Source organism: Ictidomys tridecemlineatus, chromosome 14, assembly GCF_052094955.1.
Source record: "Ictidomys tridecemlineatus isolate mIctTri1 chromosome 14, mIctTri1.hap1, whole genome shotgun sequence".
In the NCBI taxonomy this organism is placed as follows: domain Eukaryota; kingdom Metazoa; phylum Chordata; class Mammalia; order Rodentia; family Sciuridae; genus Ictidomys; species Ictidomys tridecemlineatus.
In genome coordinates this window covers 58,520,407-58,533,819 of record NC_135490.1, presented here as the reverse complement: position 1 = coordinate 58,533,819, position 13,413 = coordinate 58,520,407, and the positions used below count along the sequence as shown (strand labels likewise).

The 13,413-nt window shown below is 39.0% G+C and overlaps 1 pseudogene; it reads right to left on the bottom strand.

Annotated features, from left to right (window-relative positions):
- Positions 1 to 9,607: 9,607 nt before the first annotated feature.
- Positions 9,608 to 9,726, bottom strand: LOC120884391 (small nucleolar RNA SNORA70; annotated as a pseudogene).
- Positions 9,727 to 13,413: the final 3,687 nt, after the last annotated feature.

Sequence of the window (13,413 nt, the reverse complement as noted above, 5' to 3'; positions counted from 1 at the left end):
ATTTTGGACCAGGGAATGCAAACAATTTTGTGTGAAGTTAAGGCAGGGAAGGATGCAGTCAGCTAAAGTCCTGTGTGGGGCCAGGAACCTGGGACATGATATGGTGAGCTTCCTAAGATTTATATCTAGCACCATTTAGGAGCTAAGCCTATTATTTTCTCCTCTGTGCACTAAGGCAACTTCATAGGTAACTACAACATACTTGGTACTATTCAAATTAATAAAGAATTAGCACCCTGGACATGTTTCAAAGGGTAAACCATTGAAGGAAATTAAGTAATAATTGTGCATATACCAGGATTCCAACTTCACTGGTCTTACCTGTGGCAAACACCATGTGATCAATCAAAAGATAATAGGCAATAACCTACCAAGTTTCTTCCCCCATGAAGGACTCTGCTGTCCTCTCTGGGTAAACTCCTCTGATTCTGGATGAGGGAAAGAATGCTGAGAAACCAAATGGTTCATCTGTAATTCCACAAATAATAAGAATCCAGGCCAAGCGTAAGCCCGGGTAGGGCGTATCTAAATTCAATGTCAACTTCACTGCTCCACAGAGCTTTGGAAGCAGATGGGCTCTCCATGGAGAAACTCAAGAAAATATCAGGTACTAGTAACTTCCTGGACTAATGAAGTCAGGGAAGATACAAACACCAGGTACATCTCAAATAATCTGTGCGGGTCTGCCATTATGTAGAGCCATGGGTGGTATTTGGTTTTGTTTGTTTTCTTAACTTCACTGTGAATGACTTCTTTCTATGGGACTACTATTTATAGAATAGGTAACTGGAGTAGGGTTGAGAAATTAAGAGCTCCAATTGGGCAAAATTTGAAAATCTCTGACTGTGACACAATGGGACAATGGGTACCTTGAAGCATTGAGCCCTCCCATTCACCCATCTCCCTTGAATTGTTACTCCGGACCCCCACATCCACTAGGGCTTTTCCCACTTTTACTAGGGCCTCCCCAGTTTGTCATGTTTTCCCCACAATAAGACCCGACCTCTGACTTCCAATCCACCACCCTCTTCTGTCTTTGGGCATCGGGATATCATCTTACCGGTCTCTGACCATCTCACTGACAGGTTAATCTTCTATTGAAGCCATATAAGCAGATTCTGAGGAAGAGATGTGCTCACATTGGAGACAAGGACAAACTGGTCAAGTTATGTAAGCTTGTACAAATTCATGAAAAAAAAAAATTAAACTGTTTACTATGCCCCAGACAATAGCATTGGATTCCTATTGATCCCATTAAAAAACAAAAGAAAAAAAGAAGCACGCTTGCTTAATTCCTTTCTGATAAGCAGCTATGTAGACCCGGAAAACAACTGATGTCACCTTTGTGCTGTGGTATGGCTTGTGGTTCTTTTCTGATGTGATGATCTCAACAAGAAACCAGGACCTGTGCTCTGTAGAGGAAGAGGCAACAAAGAACTGCACTAGAAGATGCCCTTGATGGCTGCCAAGAATTCTTCCCAGCCTCCACCTCTCTGTTGGCAATACTCAGCAACACATTTTTCTTATCTGTCTCCCTTCTCTCCAGTTCTTTTAAGCTCCCTCTTCCTTTCTTTATTTTTTTTTCTTCCTGCATCCCAGCCTATTCTCTGGTATTGCGGAGGGCACCACACCATTGCAAAATCCTCCTGATGGGCTACTATTGTCATGAGTGGTTCCAAAAAATTACAAATGACTAAGTGTTTACACCCAAATGATGGTATAAGCCCCAACATGGACCAGCTCTGTTTCTAAATGTTTATTATTTTATATGTCCTTTGTGTCTCAGGAGAGCAGCTGATATCCTTAAAGGACACGAATAGAATTTGTGGTGACTTTGATGCATTAAAGAAATGATGCAATGGGGCTGGGGCTGGGGCTCAGTGGTAGAGCACTCACCTAGCACGTGTGAGGCCCTGTTCTATCTTTAGCACCACATAAAAATAAATGAATAAAGATATTGTGTAAAAGAAAAAAGAAATGATGCAAGCCGGCAGCAGCAGCACACACCTATAATTCCAGCAACTTGACTGTAAGCTGAGGGAGGAGGATTCCAAGTGCCAGGCCAGGCTTAGCAACTTAGCAAGACCCTGTAGCTTAGTGGTAAAGTGTCCCCGAGTTCAATCTCCTGTACCAAATAAATAATACAGTGTGAGGAAGACCATTACATCCAAGCGCATATGAAGGAAAAATTAATGTGTTTAGTGGATGTTGGGTTGGGCATAAGTCAGAAAAAAATAAAAATAAATCCAAAATGTAATAGCATGATTACAGTGTGCCAGGGACTCATTCTCTGCAACCTTCAATGTTTAACTCTCTGTTGGGTTATTTGATTCAGATTTTATGTCTGCAGAAGAAGAGAGAGAGATAAAAATTCCCATGAAGGGCTGGGGTGTACTCAGTGTTGGTGTACTCATTTAACATGAGAGGTCATGGTTTGATCTCCTGCACACACATGCACACATACACACACACACCATGAGGAAGATATTAGAGTATTTAAAATTTGAAGGCATAAAAAACACACAAAGAAAGTGGTTTTCAGCACTATGTTGTAAGCTTGAGTCTATTGTAAACTCAAACATCCTAGAAATTGTTTTCTTCCCTTAAAATTGCTTTTGAAGCATGCCTGTAATCTCAGAAATTCCAGAGGCTGAGGTAGGAGGATGCCACATTCAAGGCCAACTTCAACAATTTAGCAAGACCATGTCTCAAAATTAAAAAATAAAAATTAAAAAGGGATGAAGATGTAGTTAGTGTAACTCCTAGGTTCAGTCTACAGTGCAACAAACACACACAAAATAAGCTTCAAATGCTGATACACTTCTTACATTATTTTTTATAGGTAGCTTCTCTTTAAGTAATTGAACTAAGGATGACCAGAAATCTGCCTTGACTATAAAGATAAGCACATAACTTGCTGATTAATTTTGAAGAGTAGCTCTGACTTCAAGGTGGTTTTAGGAATAACTGAGATAATGAAATCACTTTATTATTTATAAGAATTGTGTGTGGGGTGGTGCTGGGATTGAATCCAGGGCCTTGCACATGCTAAGCATATACTCTACCTCTGAGCCCTATTCCCAGCCCCTCATTTTATATTTAAAATGCAGTAATGGTGATAAAGAGTTCTTCAGTTTCTTAGTTAACTTTTAATCTTGCTAAATTATATGTTGTGTATTAAGGTAGCAAAAGAGACAGAGGGAGAGAAAGAGACAGAGGGAGAGAAAGAGAAAAAACATGGGAGTGTAAGACATTCTCCCCTTGATGCACATATTAACGTTTCTTGCTCATTTATCCATGGAATACTCTGATTTTGGACTTTTTCCACATCCTAAATTTAGAAAGCTAGAATTATCTTTTAAGCACCACTTTAAGCAACCTTTTTGAAAGGAAGAGTGCCAACAAGGGGGAAATCTGTATTTCCTCATGGTTGGAATGCAATATCTCTAACACAGTCATTCAGCAGAGAAGTCTTATTACATGCTGATGTTACAGCAAGGACAGTAATCCAGCAAATTCATTACAAGTTTGCAAGAGTGAAAACTTCTACATTAAGACCGAGAAACATGAGAAACACAGACTGCTGCCAGGCAATGAATTATAGGCATCCCCTCTTTGTGTGTTCAGGGAGCCATGCACATTGAATTGAATAATTGGCTTTAATGTACCAGGGGAGATTTCATTATTTAAAGAAATTCTAGGTTGAGTCTTTTTATAGCTAAAGCATTCTTTTTCTTTTCTTTTCTGGGAACTGAACCCAAATCAAGTCCTCATGCATGCTAGGCTCTAACACTGACCTATATCTACCCACAAGCCTAAAGCAGTCTTTTAAAGTGGAATTTAAGGATTTCTCCACTTTCAAAAATGTATACACTTTGAAACATTAAATTCTGCATATAAACAATGAGGGGTGTCTTTTTTTTTTAAGTAAGACATGCCTATAGAATAAATCAGTAACAAGTAATTTCTCTAAAGTCGTGTTTATGAAAAGAAATGTTTGAAGCTATCACAGATGAAGAAAGAGGAGTTCTGAATGAACGCTCTTGGCAAAATTATTAATTTTCAGCCCTGTAGCAAAACCTTCTCAGAGCCGCCCCCTCTCTCCCATGCTTCCCAGCCAGGCTGACTCTTTGAGCTTGCACCTTAAGCCCAGTAAACCCTGCCATGGATAGGGGCACTGCCATCTCAGTTGCTTTCCTCCCCCATGACATGTCCATTTCTGGCAGTAGATAGCTGAAATCCTCACTGTGGCCAATTTCTACCTCTTCCCAATACTCCTTATGGAGAGGGGTCCATTGGAAAGTGGCCCATCCTATGTTGTGTATTTTGATCAAGTCTCCTCTTGATCAAAAGACTATTAAATAGAAACTACAGCTTTGCCCCGTTTACAGATCATTTAAAAAGCGACAATACAGGAAAAAAGAAAACAGGTGGGAGGAGAAAAGAAACAAAGGAGAAAGCTCAATATTTGAGAAACAAAAGTTTTGCTGCCAAGCTTCAGTGATAACATGTGGCTGTGTTTTAGGAAAATATGGATACTTTCCCTTCTACTCCTCACTGTGAGATTAATTTATACAGTGGAGTAACAAAGCCAGCATCAGAATCCAAAGAATGAGTTGTCAGCCCAGCTCAGCCTCTAATTAGCCAGGACATCATAGTCTCCTTCATGCCAACTCTGTGCCAATGAATAAGACCAAAATAGTTCCCCCTCCCCAGATATTTGGGGTTGAATGGGAGTGACAGATAATAAACATACACACATGTGCACCACAATGATAAGTATAAAGGGCCGACATAAATCAAACTGGGGTGAGAGATGACCATGGAAGGTTTTTCTGAGCAAGAGGCATGGCAGTTAAGATCAGAAGAGTTCCAGACAGAAGAGCATACCTAAGAACTCAGAGGCAGAATAGAGCTTGGATTATAGGGGAACAAATCCCATGCACTGAAGATTAAGGAGAGAGAGGGAAGGAAGGTACAAGAGGAGGCCCAAGGGTCACAGGGACTTAGGGCCTAGTGGCCATAGTAAGGAATTGTAATTTATGATACTGGGACCTCAGCAGAGCAGTGATGTTATCTGAGTTTTTGATGGAAATGGAATTGTGAACAAGAATGAAAGGGAACAATTACAAGTCTATTCTAGTGTAAGTCCCAGCCTTTGTATTTTTTAATTTTGAGACAGGGTCTCGAAAAGTTGCTGAAGCTGGCCTCGAACTTGCAATTCTCCTACTTCAGCCTCCTGAGTTGCTGGAATTACAGGCATGTGCCTCTGTGCCCAACAGTCCTAGAATCTTGAAGGTCCACGAACCTGGAGTTTTGATTTCTAATGGTAGAAGATGGGTTTTCCCGCTCTAGAAGAGAGGAATTTACCTTTAGCCTTTTTGCTCCATCTAGGCCCTGAAGAGGTTAGGTGTTGCTCATCCATATCAGGTAAAGGTGAATCTTCCTCACCTCAGTCCACGGACTCAAACACCCATCTCTTCCAGAAACACCCTCACAGACACAACCAGAAACGCTTTACTAACTATCTAGATATGCTTCTATCTGGCCAAGTTGGTCTATACAATTAACCATTACAGCTGCCTAGAAAAAAGTCTATGTCCAAGAACTTGAAACATTGAATTTGATTATAATTACTTACTAAATGTATTCTAAAGACAAAAAAAAAAAAGGAACAGCAAAGGAATCATAAATTATGGGGTCTGGAAGTGTAGTTCAGTGGTAGAGTACTTGCCTAGCATGCAGAAAGCCTTGCGGGGGGGGGGGGGGGGGAGGAGAAAAGAAAGTCTAAACTATGTTCAAAAATCTTATATTCAGTAATAACACTGTTGCTATTTTAAAACATTTTTTTGTGTATGTTTTAGGATACAGAATACAAGTAATTATGTTAATGTTATTAAGAACAAAGATTTTCAGTGCAAGAGAGATAAGACTCACATTAAAGTGGAAGCCTGAAATCTTAAATTTGCATTGGAAATTTCAATATGAACTGATTATTTCTTTTTTTTTTTTTCTAAATAACATATATTTCCTAGATGTGGCCACTAAGACTAGTGAGGCTTAGAAATCTAAAATCAATAAGAATCAGGAGCAATGGCATTTCACTGTTCAAATGGTGGCCTTTAAATAGCTTTTGCCCTTGGGAGGCTCTTTGGAGCCTTGATTCAATCGAGGAAGCAATCCAACACTATGGGACATGGTAGCCAAAAAAGACACAGAAGCCAAAGGGAAAGGACTCCTGTTGGCAAAAGATGAGACACTTGAGTATGACAATGGCATTGAACTCATATCTATTAATTTCCTTGAGATCATATGATATGACAGGAGCAACAATGACAAAATATCAGGTATCAAAGGTCTCTAGGACACGAAACTCTTTGTAAAAATTGGTAAATAAAAGGAAAGAATAATCACCCATCTTGGTTTCCCTGCACGAATTGCATTTCAATGTGGTCAAATAGCCAGTGGTTGAGGAAAAGTTCCCATTTAAAGTATAACTTCAGGTAAAAAGTGCAAAAGGGAATAATAGAATTAGAAAATTTCCATTTGGTGACTCTAATTAAATTAAGCAATGATTATCAATTGGGCTGCTAAAGCCACCAGGGGAAAGAATGATGGGAAAATTTACAACAGATCAATCAATAAAAGTTACTAACCCCTCAAGACTAATCCCTACCTGCTTCTTTAAAAAAATTTTTTTTTAGTTTTAGATGAATATATATATATATATATATATATATATATATATATTAGAGAGAGAGAGAGAGAGAGAGAGAGAGGATCGAACCCAATGCCTCACATGTGCTAGGCAAGTGCATTACCACTGAGCCACAACCCCAGAGCCCCTTAACTGTCTCTTTAAAGGAAATGGGGAAGATAGAAGAACAAATTAAATAACATCAAGGGAGAGAAATCAGACTAGAGATATAATATAGTTCAGTGGTTGAATGTGTGTCTAGCATATGTGAGTTGATGGGTTTCATCCCTAGCCAAAAGAAGAAAAAGAAAGACTCTCCCAAATGGAGTTTCAGAAATTATGGCCTGATTCATTCAACATGAAAATGGCACTTTTTGGTTTTGAGTCCTAGGGATTGAACTCAGGACTTTGCACATAATAAGTATGTGCTCTGTCACTAAGTTACATCCCTCAATGGCATTTTTTTTTTAGATTGTATTTTTAAATACTATTATATGGCTGGGGGTATAGCTCAGTGGTAAAGTACCTGCTTAGCATGGGTCAATGCCCTGGATTTAATCCCCAACATTGAAAAAAAAGTAGTAAAAAAAATAACTATTATAAAATTTTAAATCAGTAAGAGACATACATATAATCAATTGCAAATTTCCTTAAAAAAATGAAGTAATGATAGTGGAAGAATTGGTTTGTTTTACCTTATGTTTGAAGACATTTTGCTGGACAGAGATATGGGGTGATTGGTTGGTTGCTGGAGAGGAAGGTGGCATCAGTGAGATCATTTTCATGATGAAATTGAGCATTTAGGCACAATAAAGGGAATGACTGTAGAGAAGATAGAAAGGAAATATACTATTGAAGTGAAGCCTCAATGAAAAACAGGATCCACCCCTACGAAGTTATAGGCTTTGGTCTTAAATCAAGGACCACCTAATTTTAATAAAAGATATTGTAGAAATACCACACTGAAAGCACAAGGCAAAAAGGAGGCTAAACAATCCTGGAGTTTTAGGAGGGAGAAAAGTGCAATGGAGATGTACTAAATTTCTATCACAGTGAAAGCAGCCAGATTTAGTTGAATTCTGAACATGGATATGCCTATTATTTTTGGTGAATATATCATGTTGAGATTCCATTATTTTTGATGAATATGTCATGTTGAGATTCCTGTGTTGATAGCTCTTTGCAATTTTTTCAAAGGATTTTGTTTAGCGGCTCGTTCTACCAAACAGGATTTTTAGTATATTAGTAGATTCTTCAAAACAATTAATTAGTCTATTCCTGAGTCCAAACCAGTCTTCCATTATCCATAATATTAAACAAATTTTCAGCCTCATATGCAAAAGGATATAGTGATTGCCTCATCCTGTTACCAAACCTGGCTGGTTTTGCCCACAGCACAGTATACCAATCACTGAACCAATGAGATTCATAAAAGAGAGTTTATTCACAAGGTGGCCAAACATGAGAAGACAGAAATCCAAGTTTTAAATTCACCCCCCTGAAGATAGGATTTAGGGATATTGATTAGATAATGCAGCAGGGTGGTCAGAGGCATGGGGCAAGGTGATTGGAGGTAAGAAAAAGTGATCACAATCAAAAGTCTCTGCATGCATAATCAAGGATCTTCCTTGTTCAGAAAACAATTTGTTAGTCTGCACTAAGGGTAGAGTTTTGGCTTTCTGGTGTCAAAAGGTGACCTATAGAACACTTGTGTCAGCTCAAGTTAAAGGGCTGGGGGTTTCAACTTTTTGAAGCCATTTACCAGTTCCTGAAAAACAATTTGGGCAACCATTGCCAGCATGGTGACCCAAATGTCAGAGGTGTTACCTATGGAAAAACTAATGGGAGTATTTTGCTTATCTCTATGACCTCTAAAATTGGTGATAAAAGTAAATGAGGAAAAATAAAAACCATGAAGGTAGAGAACTTTATTCAGGTTTTCTCTTTCTTTTTTCTTTTCTTTTTGAGATAGGGTCCCTTTAAGTTGATTAGACTGTCAGACTGGCCTTGAACTTGTGATCCTCCTGCCTCCGCCTGCTGAGTAACTGGGATTACAGGCCTGCACCATTACACCTAGCCCTAAGGCTCTCAGTTGCAACTCTTAACAGGCATTCAAAGACTGCAAACACTGTACTATCATTTTTCCATTTGGCTTGTAGTCAGAAAAGTAACTCTGCTGAAAGCAATCATTATCTTATTGTGTATTTCAAAATCCCATTTTAACCATGTTTACACTATAGGAACCTGGAAAGACCAAAGTGGGATATTGTCAAGCTTTCGTTACATTAGTCATTACTTATAGAAGGCAGAAGATACTTCTGTTTCTTTTTTCTTATGAAGAGGTTTTTACCCCAAATTGTTAATCATGTAGTCTTTGGAAAGCTGACAAGTATTGCACAATGTTTAGCTGCAAATTCCTTGGAATTTACCGTAATTTTCTGTTTCTCTTCCTCCTCTTCCTTTTTATTTATTTTTTTCTTCTTTCTGTTTTGGATACAAGATTTATTGGTGAGTGTGATTAAGGAGGGGACAACACAGTGGAAGCCGTCATGAGTGCAGTGTTCTCCACCTGTTCAGGGGATCATGTCTGGGGATATATTTGACCTCATAACCATCAGGAATGAGCCACTTCTCAGCCACCACATCTTCAAATTCGTCAGTGTTAAACTTCGTAAAAGTTTTGAGATGTGAATGTTCTGGCAGCCAGGAAACCTGAATTTGGCCTTGGGTAGGGTCTCAATCGCACGTTCCTTGTTTTGCAGGCTTGGTGAGGATGGATATGATGACTTACTTGGCCCATGTAAACCCTGGTTCCCATGCTCTGGGGTCTCCCAAAGATACCCTGCACACCTCTCTGGAACCTAGATTGTAGACAGCATGAGATCACAGATATGAAAATGCACCGGAAAGTGCTGTCTCCAAAGTCTCTTTGGGCGACTCATATGAGCAACAGGCCGCACATGGCCAAAGAGACTGCTGTTTGCAACCAATGCACATTGTTCCTTCTTAACAAAATATTTTAAGTGCTAATCTTTTTTACACAATTACATTTATACATATTTTATAAAATATACAAATATAATCATAGGCTGATTTGTAAAACATGTGGTCATTTCCCCTCCCCCACTTTTTTTCTTATCCTCTCCATCTTCTTCTCTGGCCTCCCTTCCCCCACATCAACACCATCCAGCCTGCCTCTCAAGGTCACCCATCTATGTGGAGGACCAGGGGTGTATCCACCTACATTTTCTCCTTACTCAGGTGTTCAGGTACTCAGGGGAACTCTACATATGTATGAATCCATATGTACAGAACATTATTTTTTAAGCATTATCTTATAAGCAGGGCTCACAGTATCTCTTCATCATACAGGCACCACTTAACAATGTTATCAATTGAGCTCCACATCATTCTTTTAAAAAATGGAGAATTCCCCAGTGGGGACATACCGTTGATGAACTCCATCTTGCAATACAAGTGGTGATGTAATAAAACTACTCATTTGTCTTTGCAAATGGTTATTTTCATGTGATAGTTGTAGGAGTGGAGTTGCTACTGAATTTATTTATTCTTTTAGGAGATGCTGCTGGGTTGCTTTCCAAAAAAGTGAAGGAAAATAGTTTAGGAGAATAAGTCAAATGTGGATAATAATGGTACTCTGTAAATTTAAATTGTGAGGATTGAATGGGGGGAAACATGCAGTGTAAAGACTAACCCAGATGAAATTGCTTTTAATTCTCCTAAAGACTGTGGGCTCCCCTAGGTCACTGCCTTAGCCTCTGTACAGTATCATGTGATGTTCAATGATAATGAGGTTTCAGGATTGTAAAAAGAATTGGTAGAGCGGTGAAAAGCACAGGTTTGGCAGTTGAACAGACCTAATAAGCACAGCATGATGGCTCACACCTATAATCCCAGTGACTTGGGAGGCTGAGGCAAGAAGATCGCTAAGTTCAAAGTCAGCCTCAGCAATTTAGCAAAGCCCTAAGCAAGTTAATGAGAACTTGTCTCAAAATAAAAACAAAAAGGGCTGGAGATGTGGCTCAGTGACTCTGGTAAAAGCACCTCTGGATCCAATCCCTAGTACAAAAACAACAACAACCCAGGACTGCACAAACAAAACAAAAAATGTAAATGCAATCACATCTTTTTTTTTTTTTTGAGAGAGAGAGAGAGAGAGAGAGAGAATTTTTTAATATTTATTTTTTAGTTTTCGGCGGACACAACATCTTTGTTTGTATGTGGTGCTGAGGATCGAACCCAGGCCGCATGCATGCCAAGCGAGTGCGCTACCGCTTGAGCCACATCCCCAGCCCTCACATCAATTTTTATTATGAATAATTTCAGAATTATGCTAAAGTACAAACACTAATATAAATGGCACCCATGAAACCACTTGGCTTCAACAACCGTCAACACACTTACACTCTTGCGTCTGTCTCTTGGCCGTGCCTTCATCACAACCCTTCCCATGGAGTATTTTAAAGTACATTCCAGATATATAATTCCCTTTCCTTCCTTCCTTTCATTTTTTTATAGTACTGGGGATGGACCCCAGGGCATGCTAGGCATAACATACCTAACAAGAACAACCTAGAGGAGGAAAAGTTTATTCTGACTCATGGTTTCAGAGCCAGAATTGTTCTTTGGGCCCAAGGTAAGACAGCATCAAAGGCTGCTTGGAGCTACTCAGCTCACAGCGGGGTCTGGTAGCAGAAGGACAGGGTGGGGGTGAGGTGGGCACAGGGAAAATGAACCCTTCCAGAGCATGCCCCTAGTGACCCACCTCCTCCAGTTATGCCCCGCCTGCCCATAGTTTCCACCCAGTTTTTCCATTCAAACTAGGATGGACTGATTAGGTTACAGCTCTTGTAATCTAGTCATTTCTCCTCCTAACATATCTGCATTAACACAGGAACTTTGCAGGGAACTCCTCATATCCAAACCAAACCAAATCCCTGATACTAAAAACAAACAAATAAATAAATAAAGTTGGTTTCTTAGGCTCTCAAAAGGCCAATGAAAAGGAATATTCTTGTTAACTTCATTACCGATTCATTGATTTGTATATATTCAATATGTTTCAATCATGACCATTATTATTCTTTTCATGACTAAATTGCTCCATCTTTGGCCAAAGGGTGCACCTTTATCTTGGCTCCAGGGTTCTTCTGATGTAACCTTGGTAATATTTGGCAGCTACCTTGCTTTCTGGCATAGCAAAATGCTACAGGCTCATCCTGTACAGCACAGCTCTTGCCCCAGTTCAGTCATTTCTGAAACCATTCCTTGTTCCTGGTAGTGAAAAAAAGCATTTAGACTTTGAATTTGGACAACAGTCATTGGATTATTATTGCTTTTTGGCCTTTTCAGTGGACACAACTAGGACGTGTGCATTTTGTAGAATGAAGACAATTCATAAATTCATACTGACATTGCCCATTAGAATTTCAGATCATAGAGTTTACACCAAATTTTATTTATTTGATAATTTTATCTTTTTTGTCTGTAACTGGAAACTTTGGGTTCTAACAATATTAACATATTTAACTATTTGGTAATATATATAAATCATTTATAATACAATAGTAAATAACAATACATTATTCTTACTAATAATACTATTTCTAAATGTAGTTGATTTCTTTACCATTTTTTTTTGTCCTTAGAAAATATCACATTAAGGGAATATAGCCATATTAATAAGCTTCGAAGTCATTTTCTAACTTTTCTATGTGGTCATGCTGATGACTCAAGGTATTTTTAATTTTTTTCTGTAGAACATGCTTTGTTAATTTCTTTTTTTTTAAGAGAGAGTGAGAGAGAGAGAGAGAGAGAGAGAGAGAGAGAGAGAGAGAGAGAGAGAGAGAGAGAGGAGAGAGAGAGAATTTTTAATATTTATTTTTTATTTATAGGCGGACACAACACCTTTGTTTGTATGTGGTGCTGAGGAGCGAACCCGGGCCGCGCGCATGCCAGGCGAGTGGGCTACCGCTTGAGCCACATCCCCAGCCCCTGTTAATTTCTTTTTAAAAATAATTACACAATGGGGCTGGGGATGTGGCTCAAGTGGTAACATGCTTGCCTAGCAAGCATGAGGCACTGTGTTCGATTCTCAGCACCACATAAAAATTAAATAAAGATATTGTGTCCACCTAAAACTAAAAAAATTAAAAAAATAATTACACAAACATTTATGGGATTCTTTTGATATTAAGTCAAAACTATAAAATGCTGTATATACAGAGAAGTCTAGCTTCCATCCCTATTCCTTTCATCCTGCACGTAATATTTTATTAGTTTGCAATTTATACTCCACTGTTGCTGCTTTCAGGTGTAAGGATATACACACATCATTGTTCCTATTTGTCCATCTTTCTTAAAAGAAGGCAACATACATGTCCTGCACAGTGCTCTTTTCACTTAACAACATATTCTGGAGTTCCACAGCAGTCCACAGAGATGGTCCTCTTTTCTCTGTACAGCCACACAGAGCTGCATTGTGTGGATGTACCCTAGTCTATTCAGCCAGTCCTCTGTGGATGGACATGTGGGTTCAAAAAACGTTTATTGCATGACTAAATTGTGCCAGGCACTAGGGATAAAGACATGGTCACTGGCTTCAGGAAACTCTGTGTAGAGGGGGAAATGTCTACAATACAATTACTTTCCTCACATCAAGTGTGAGCTTGGATCCACTTAGCACAAGGGATACA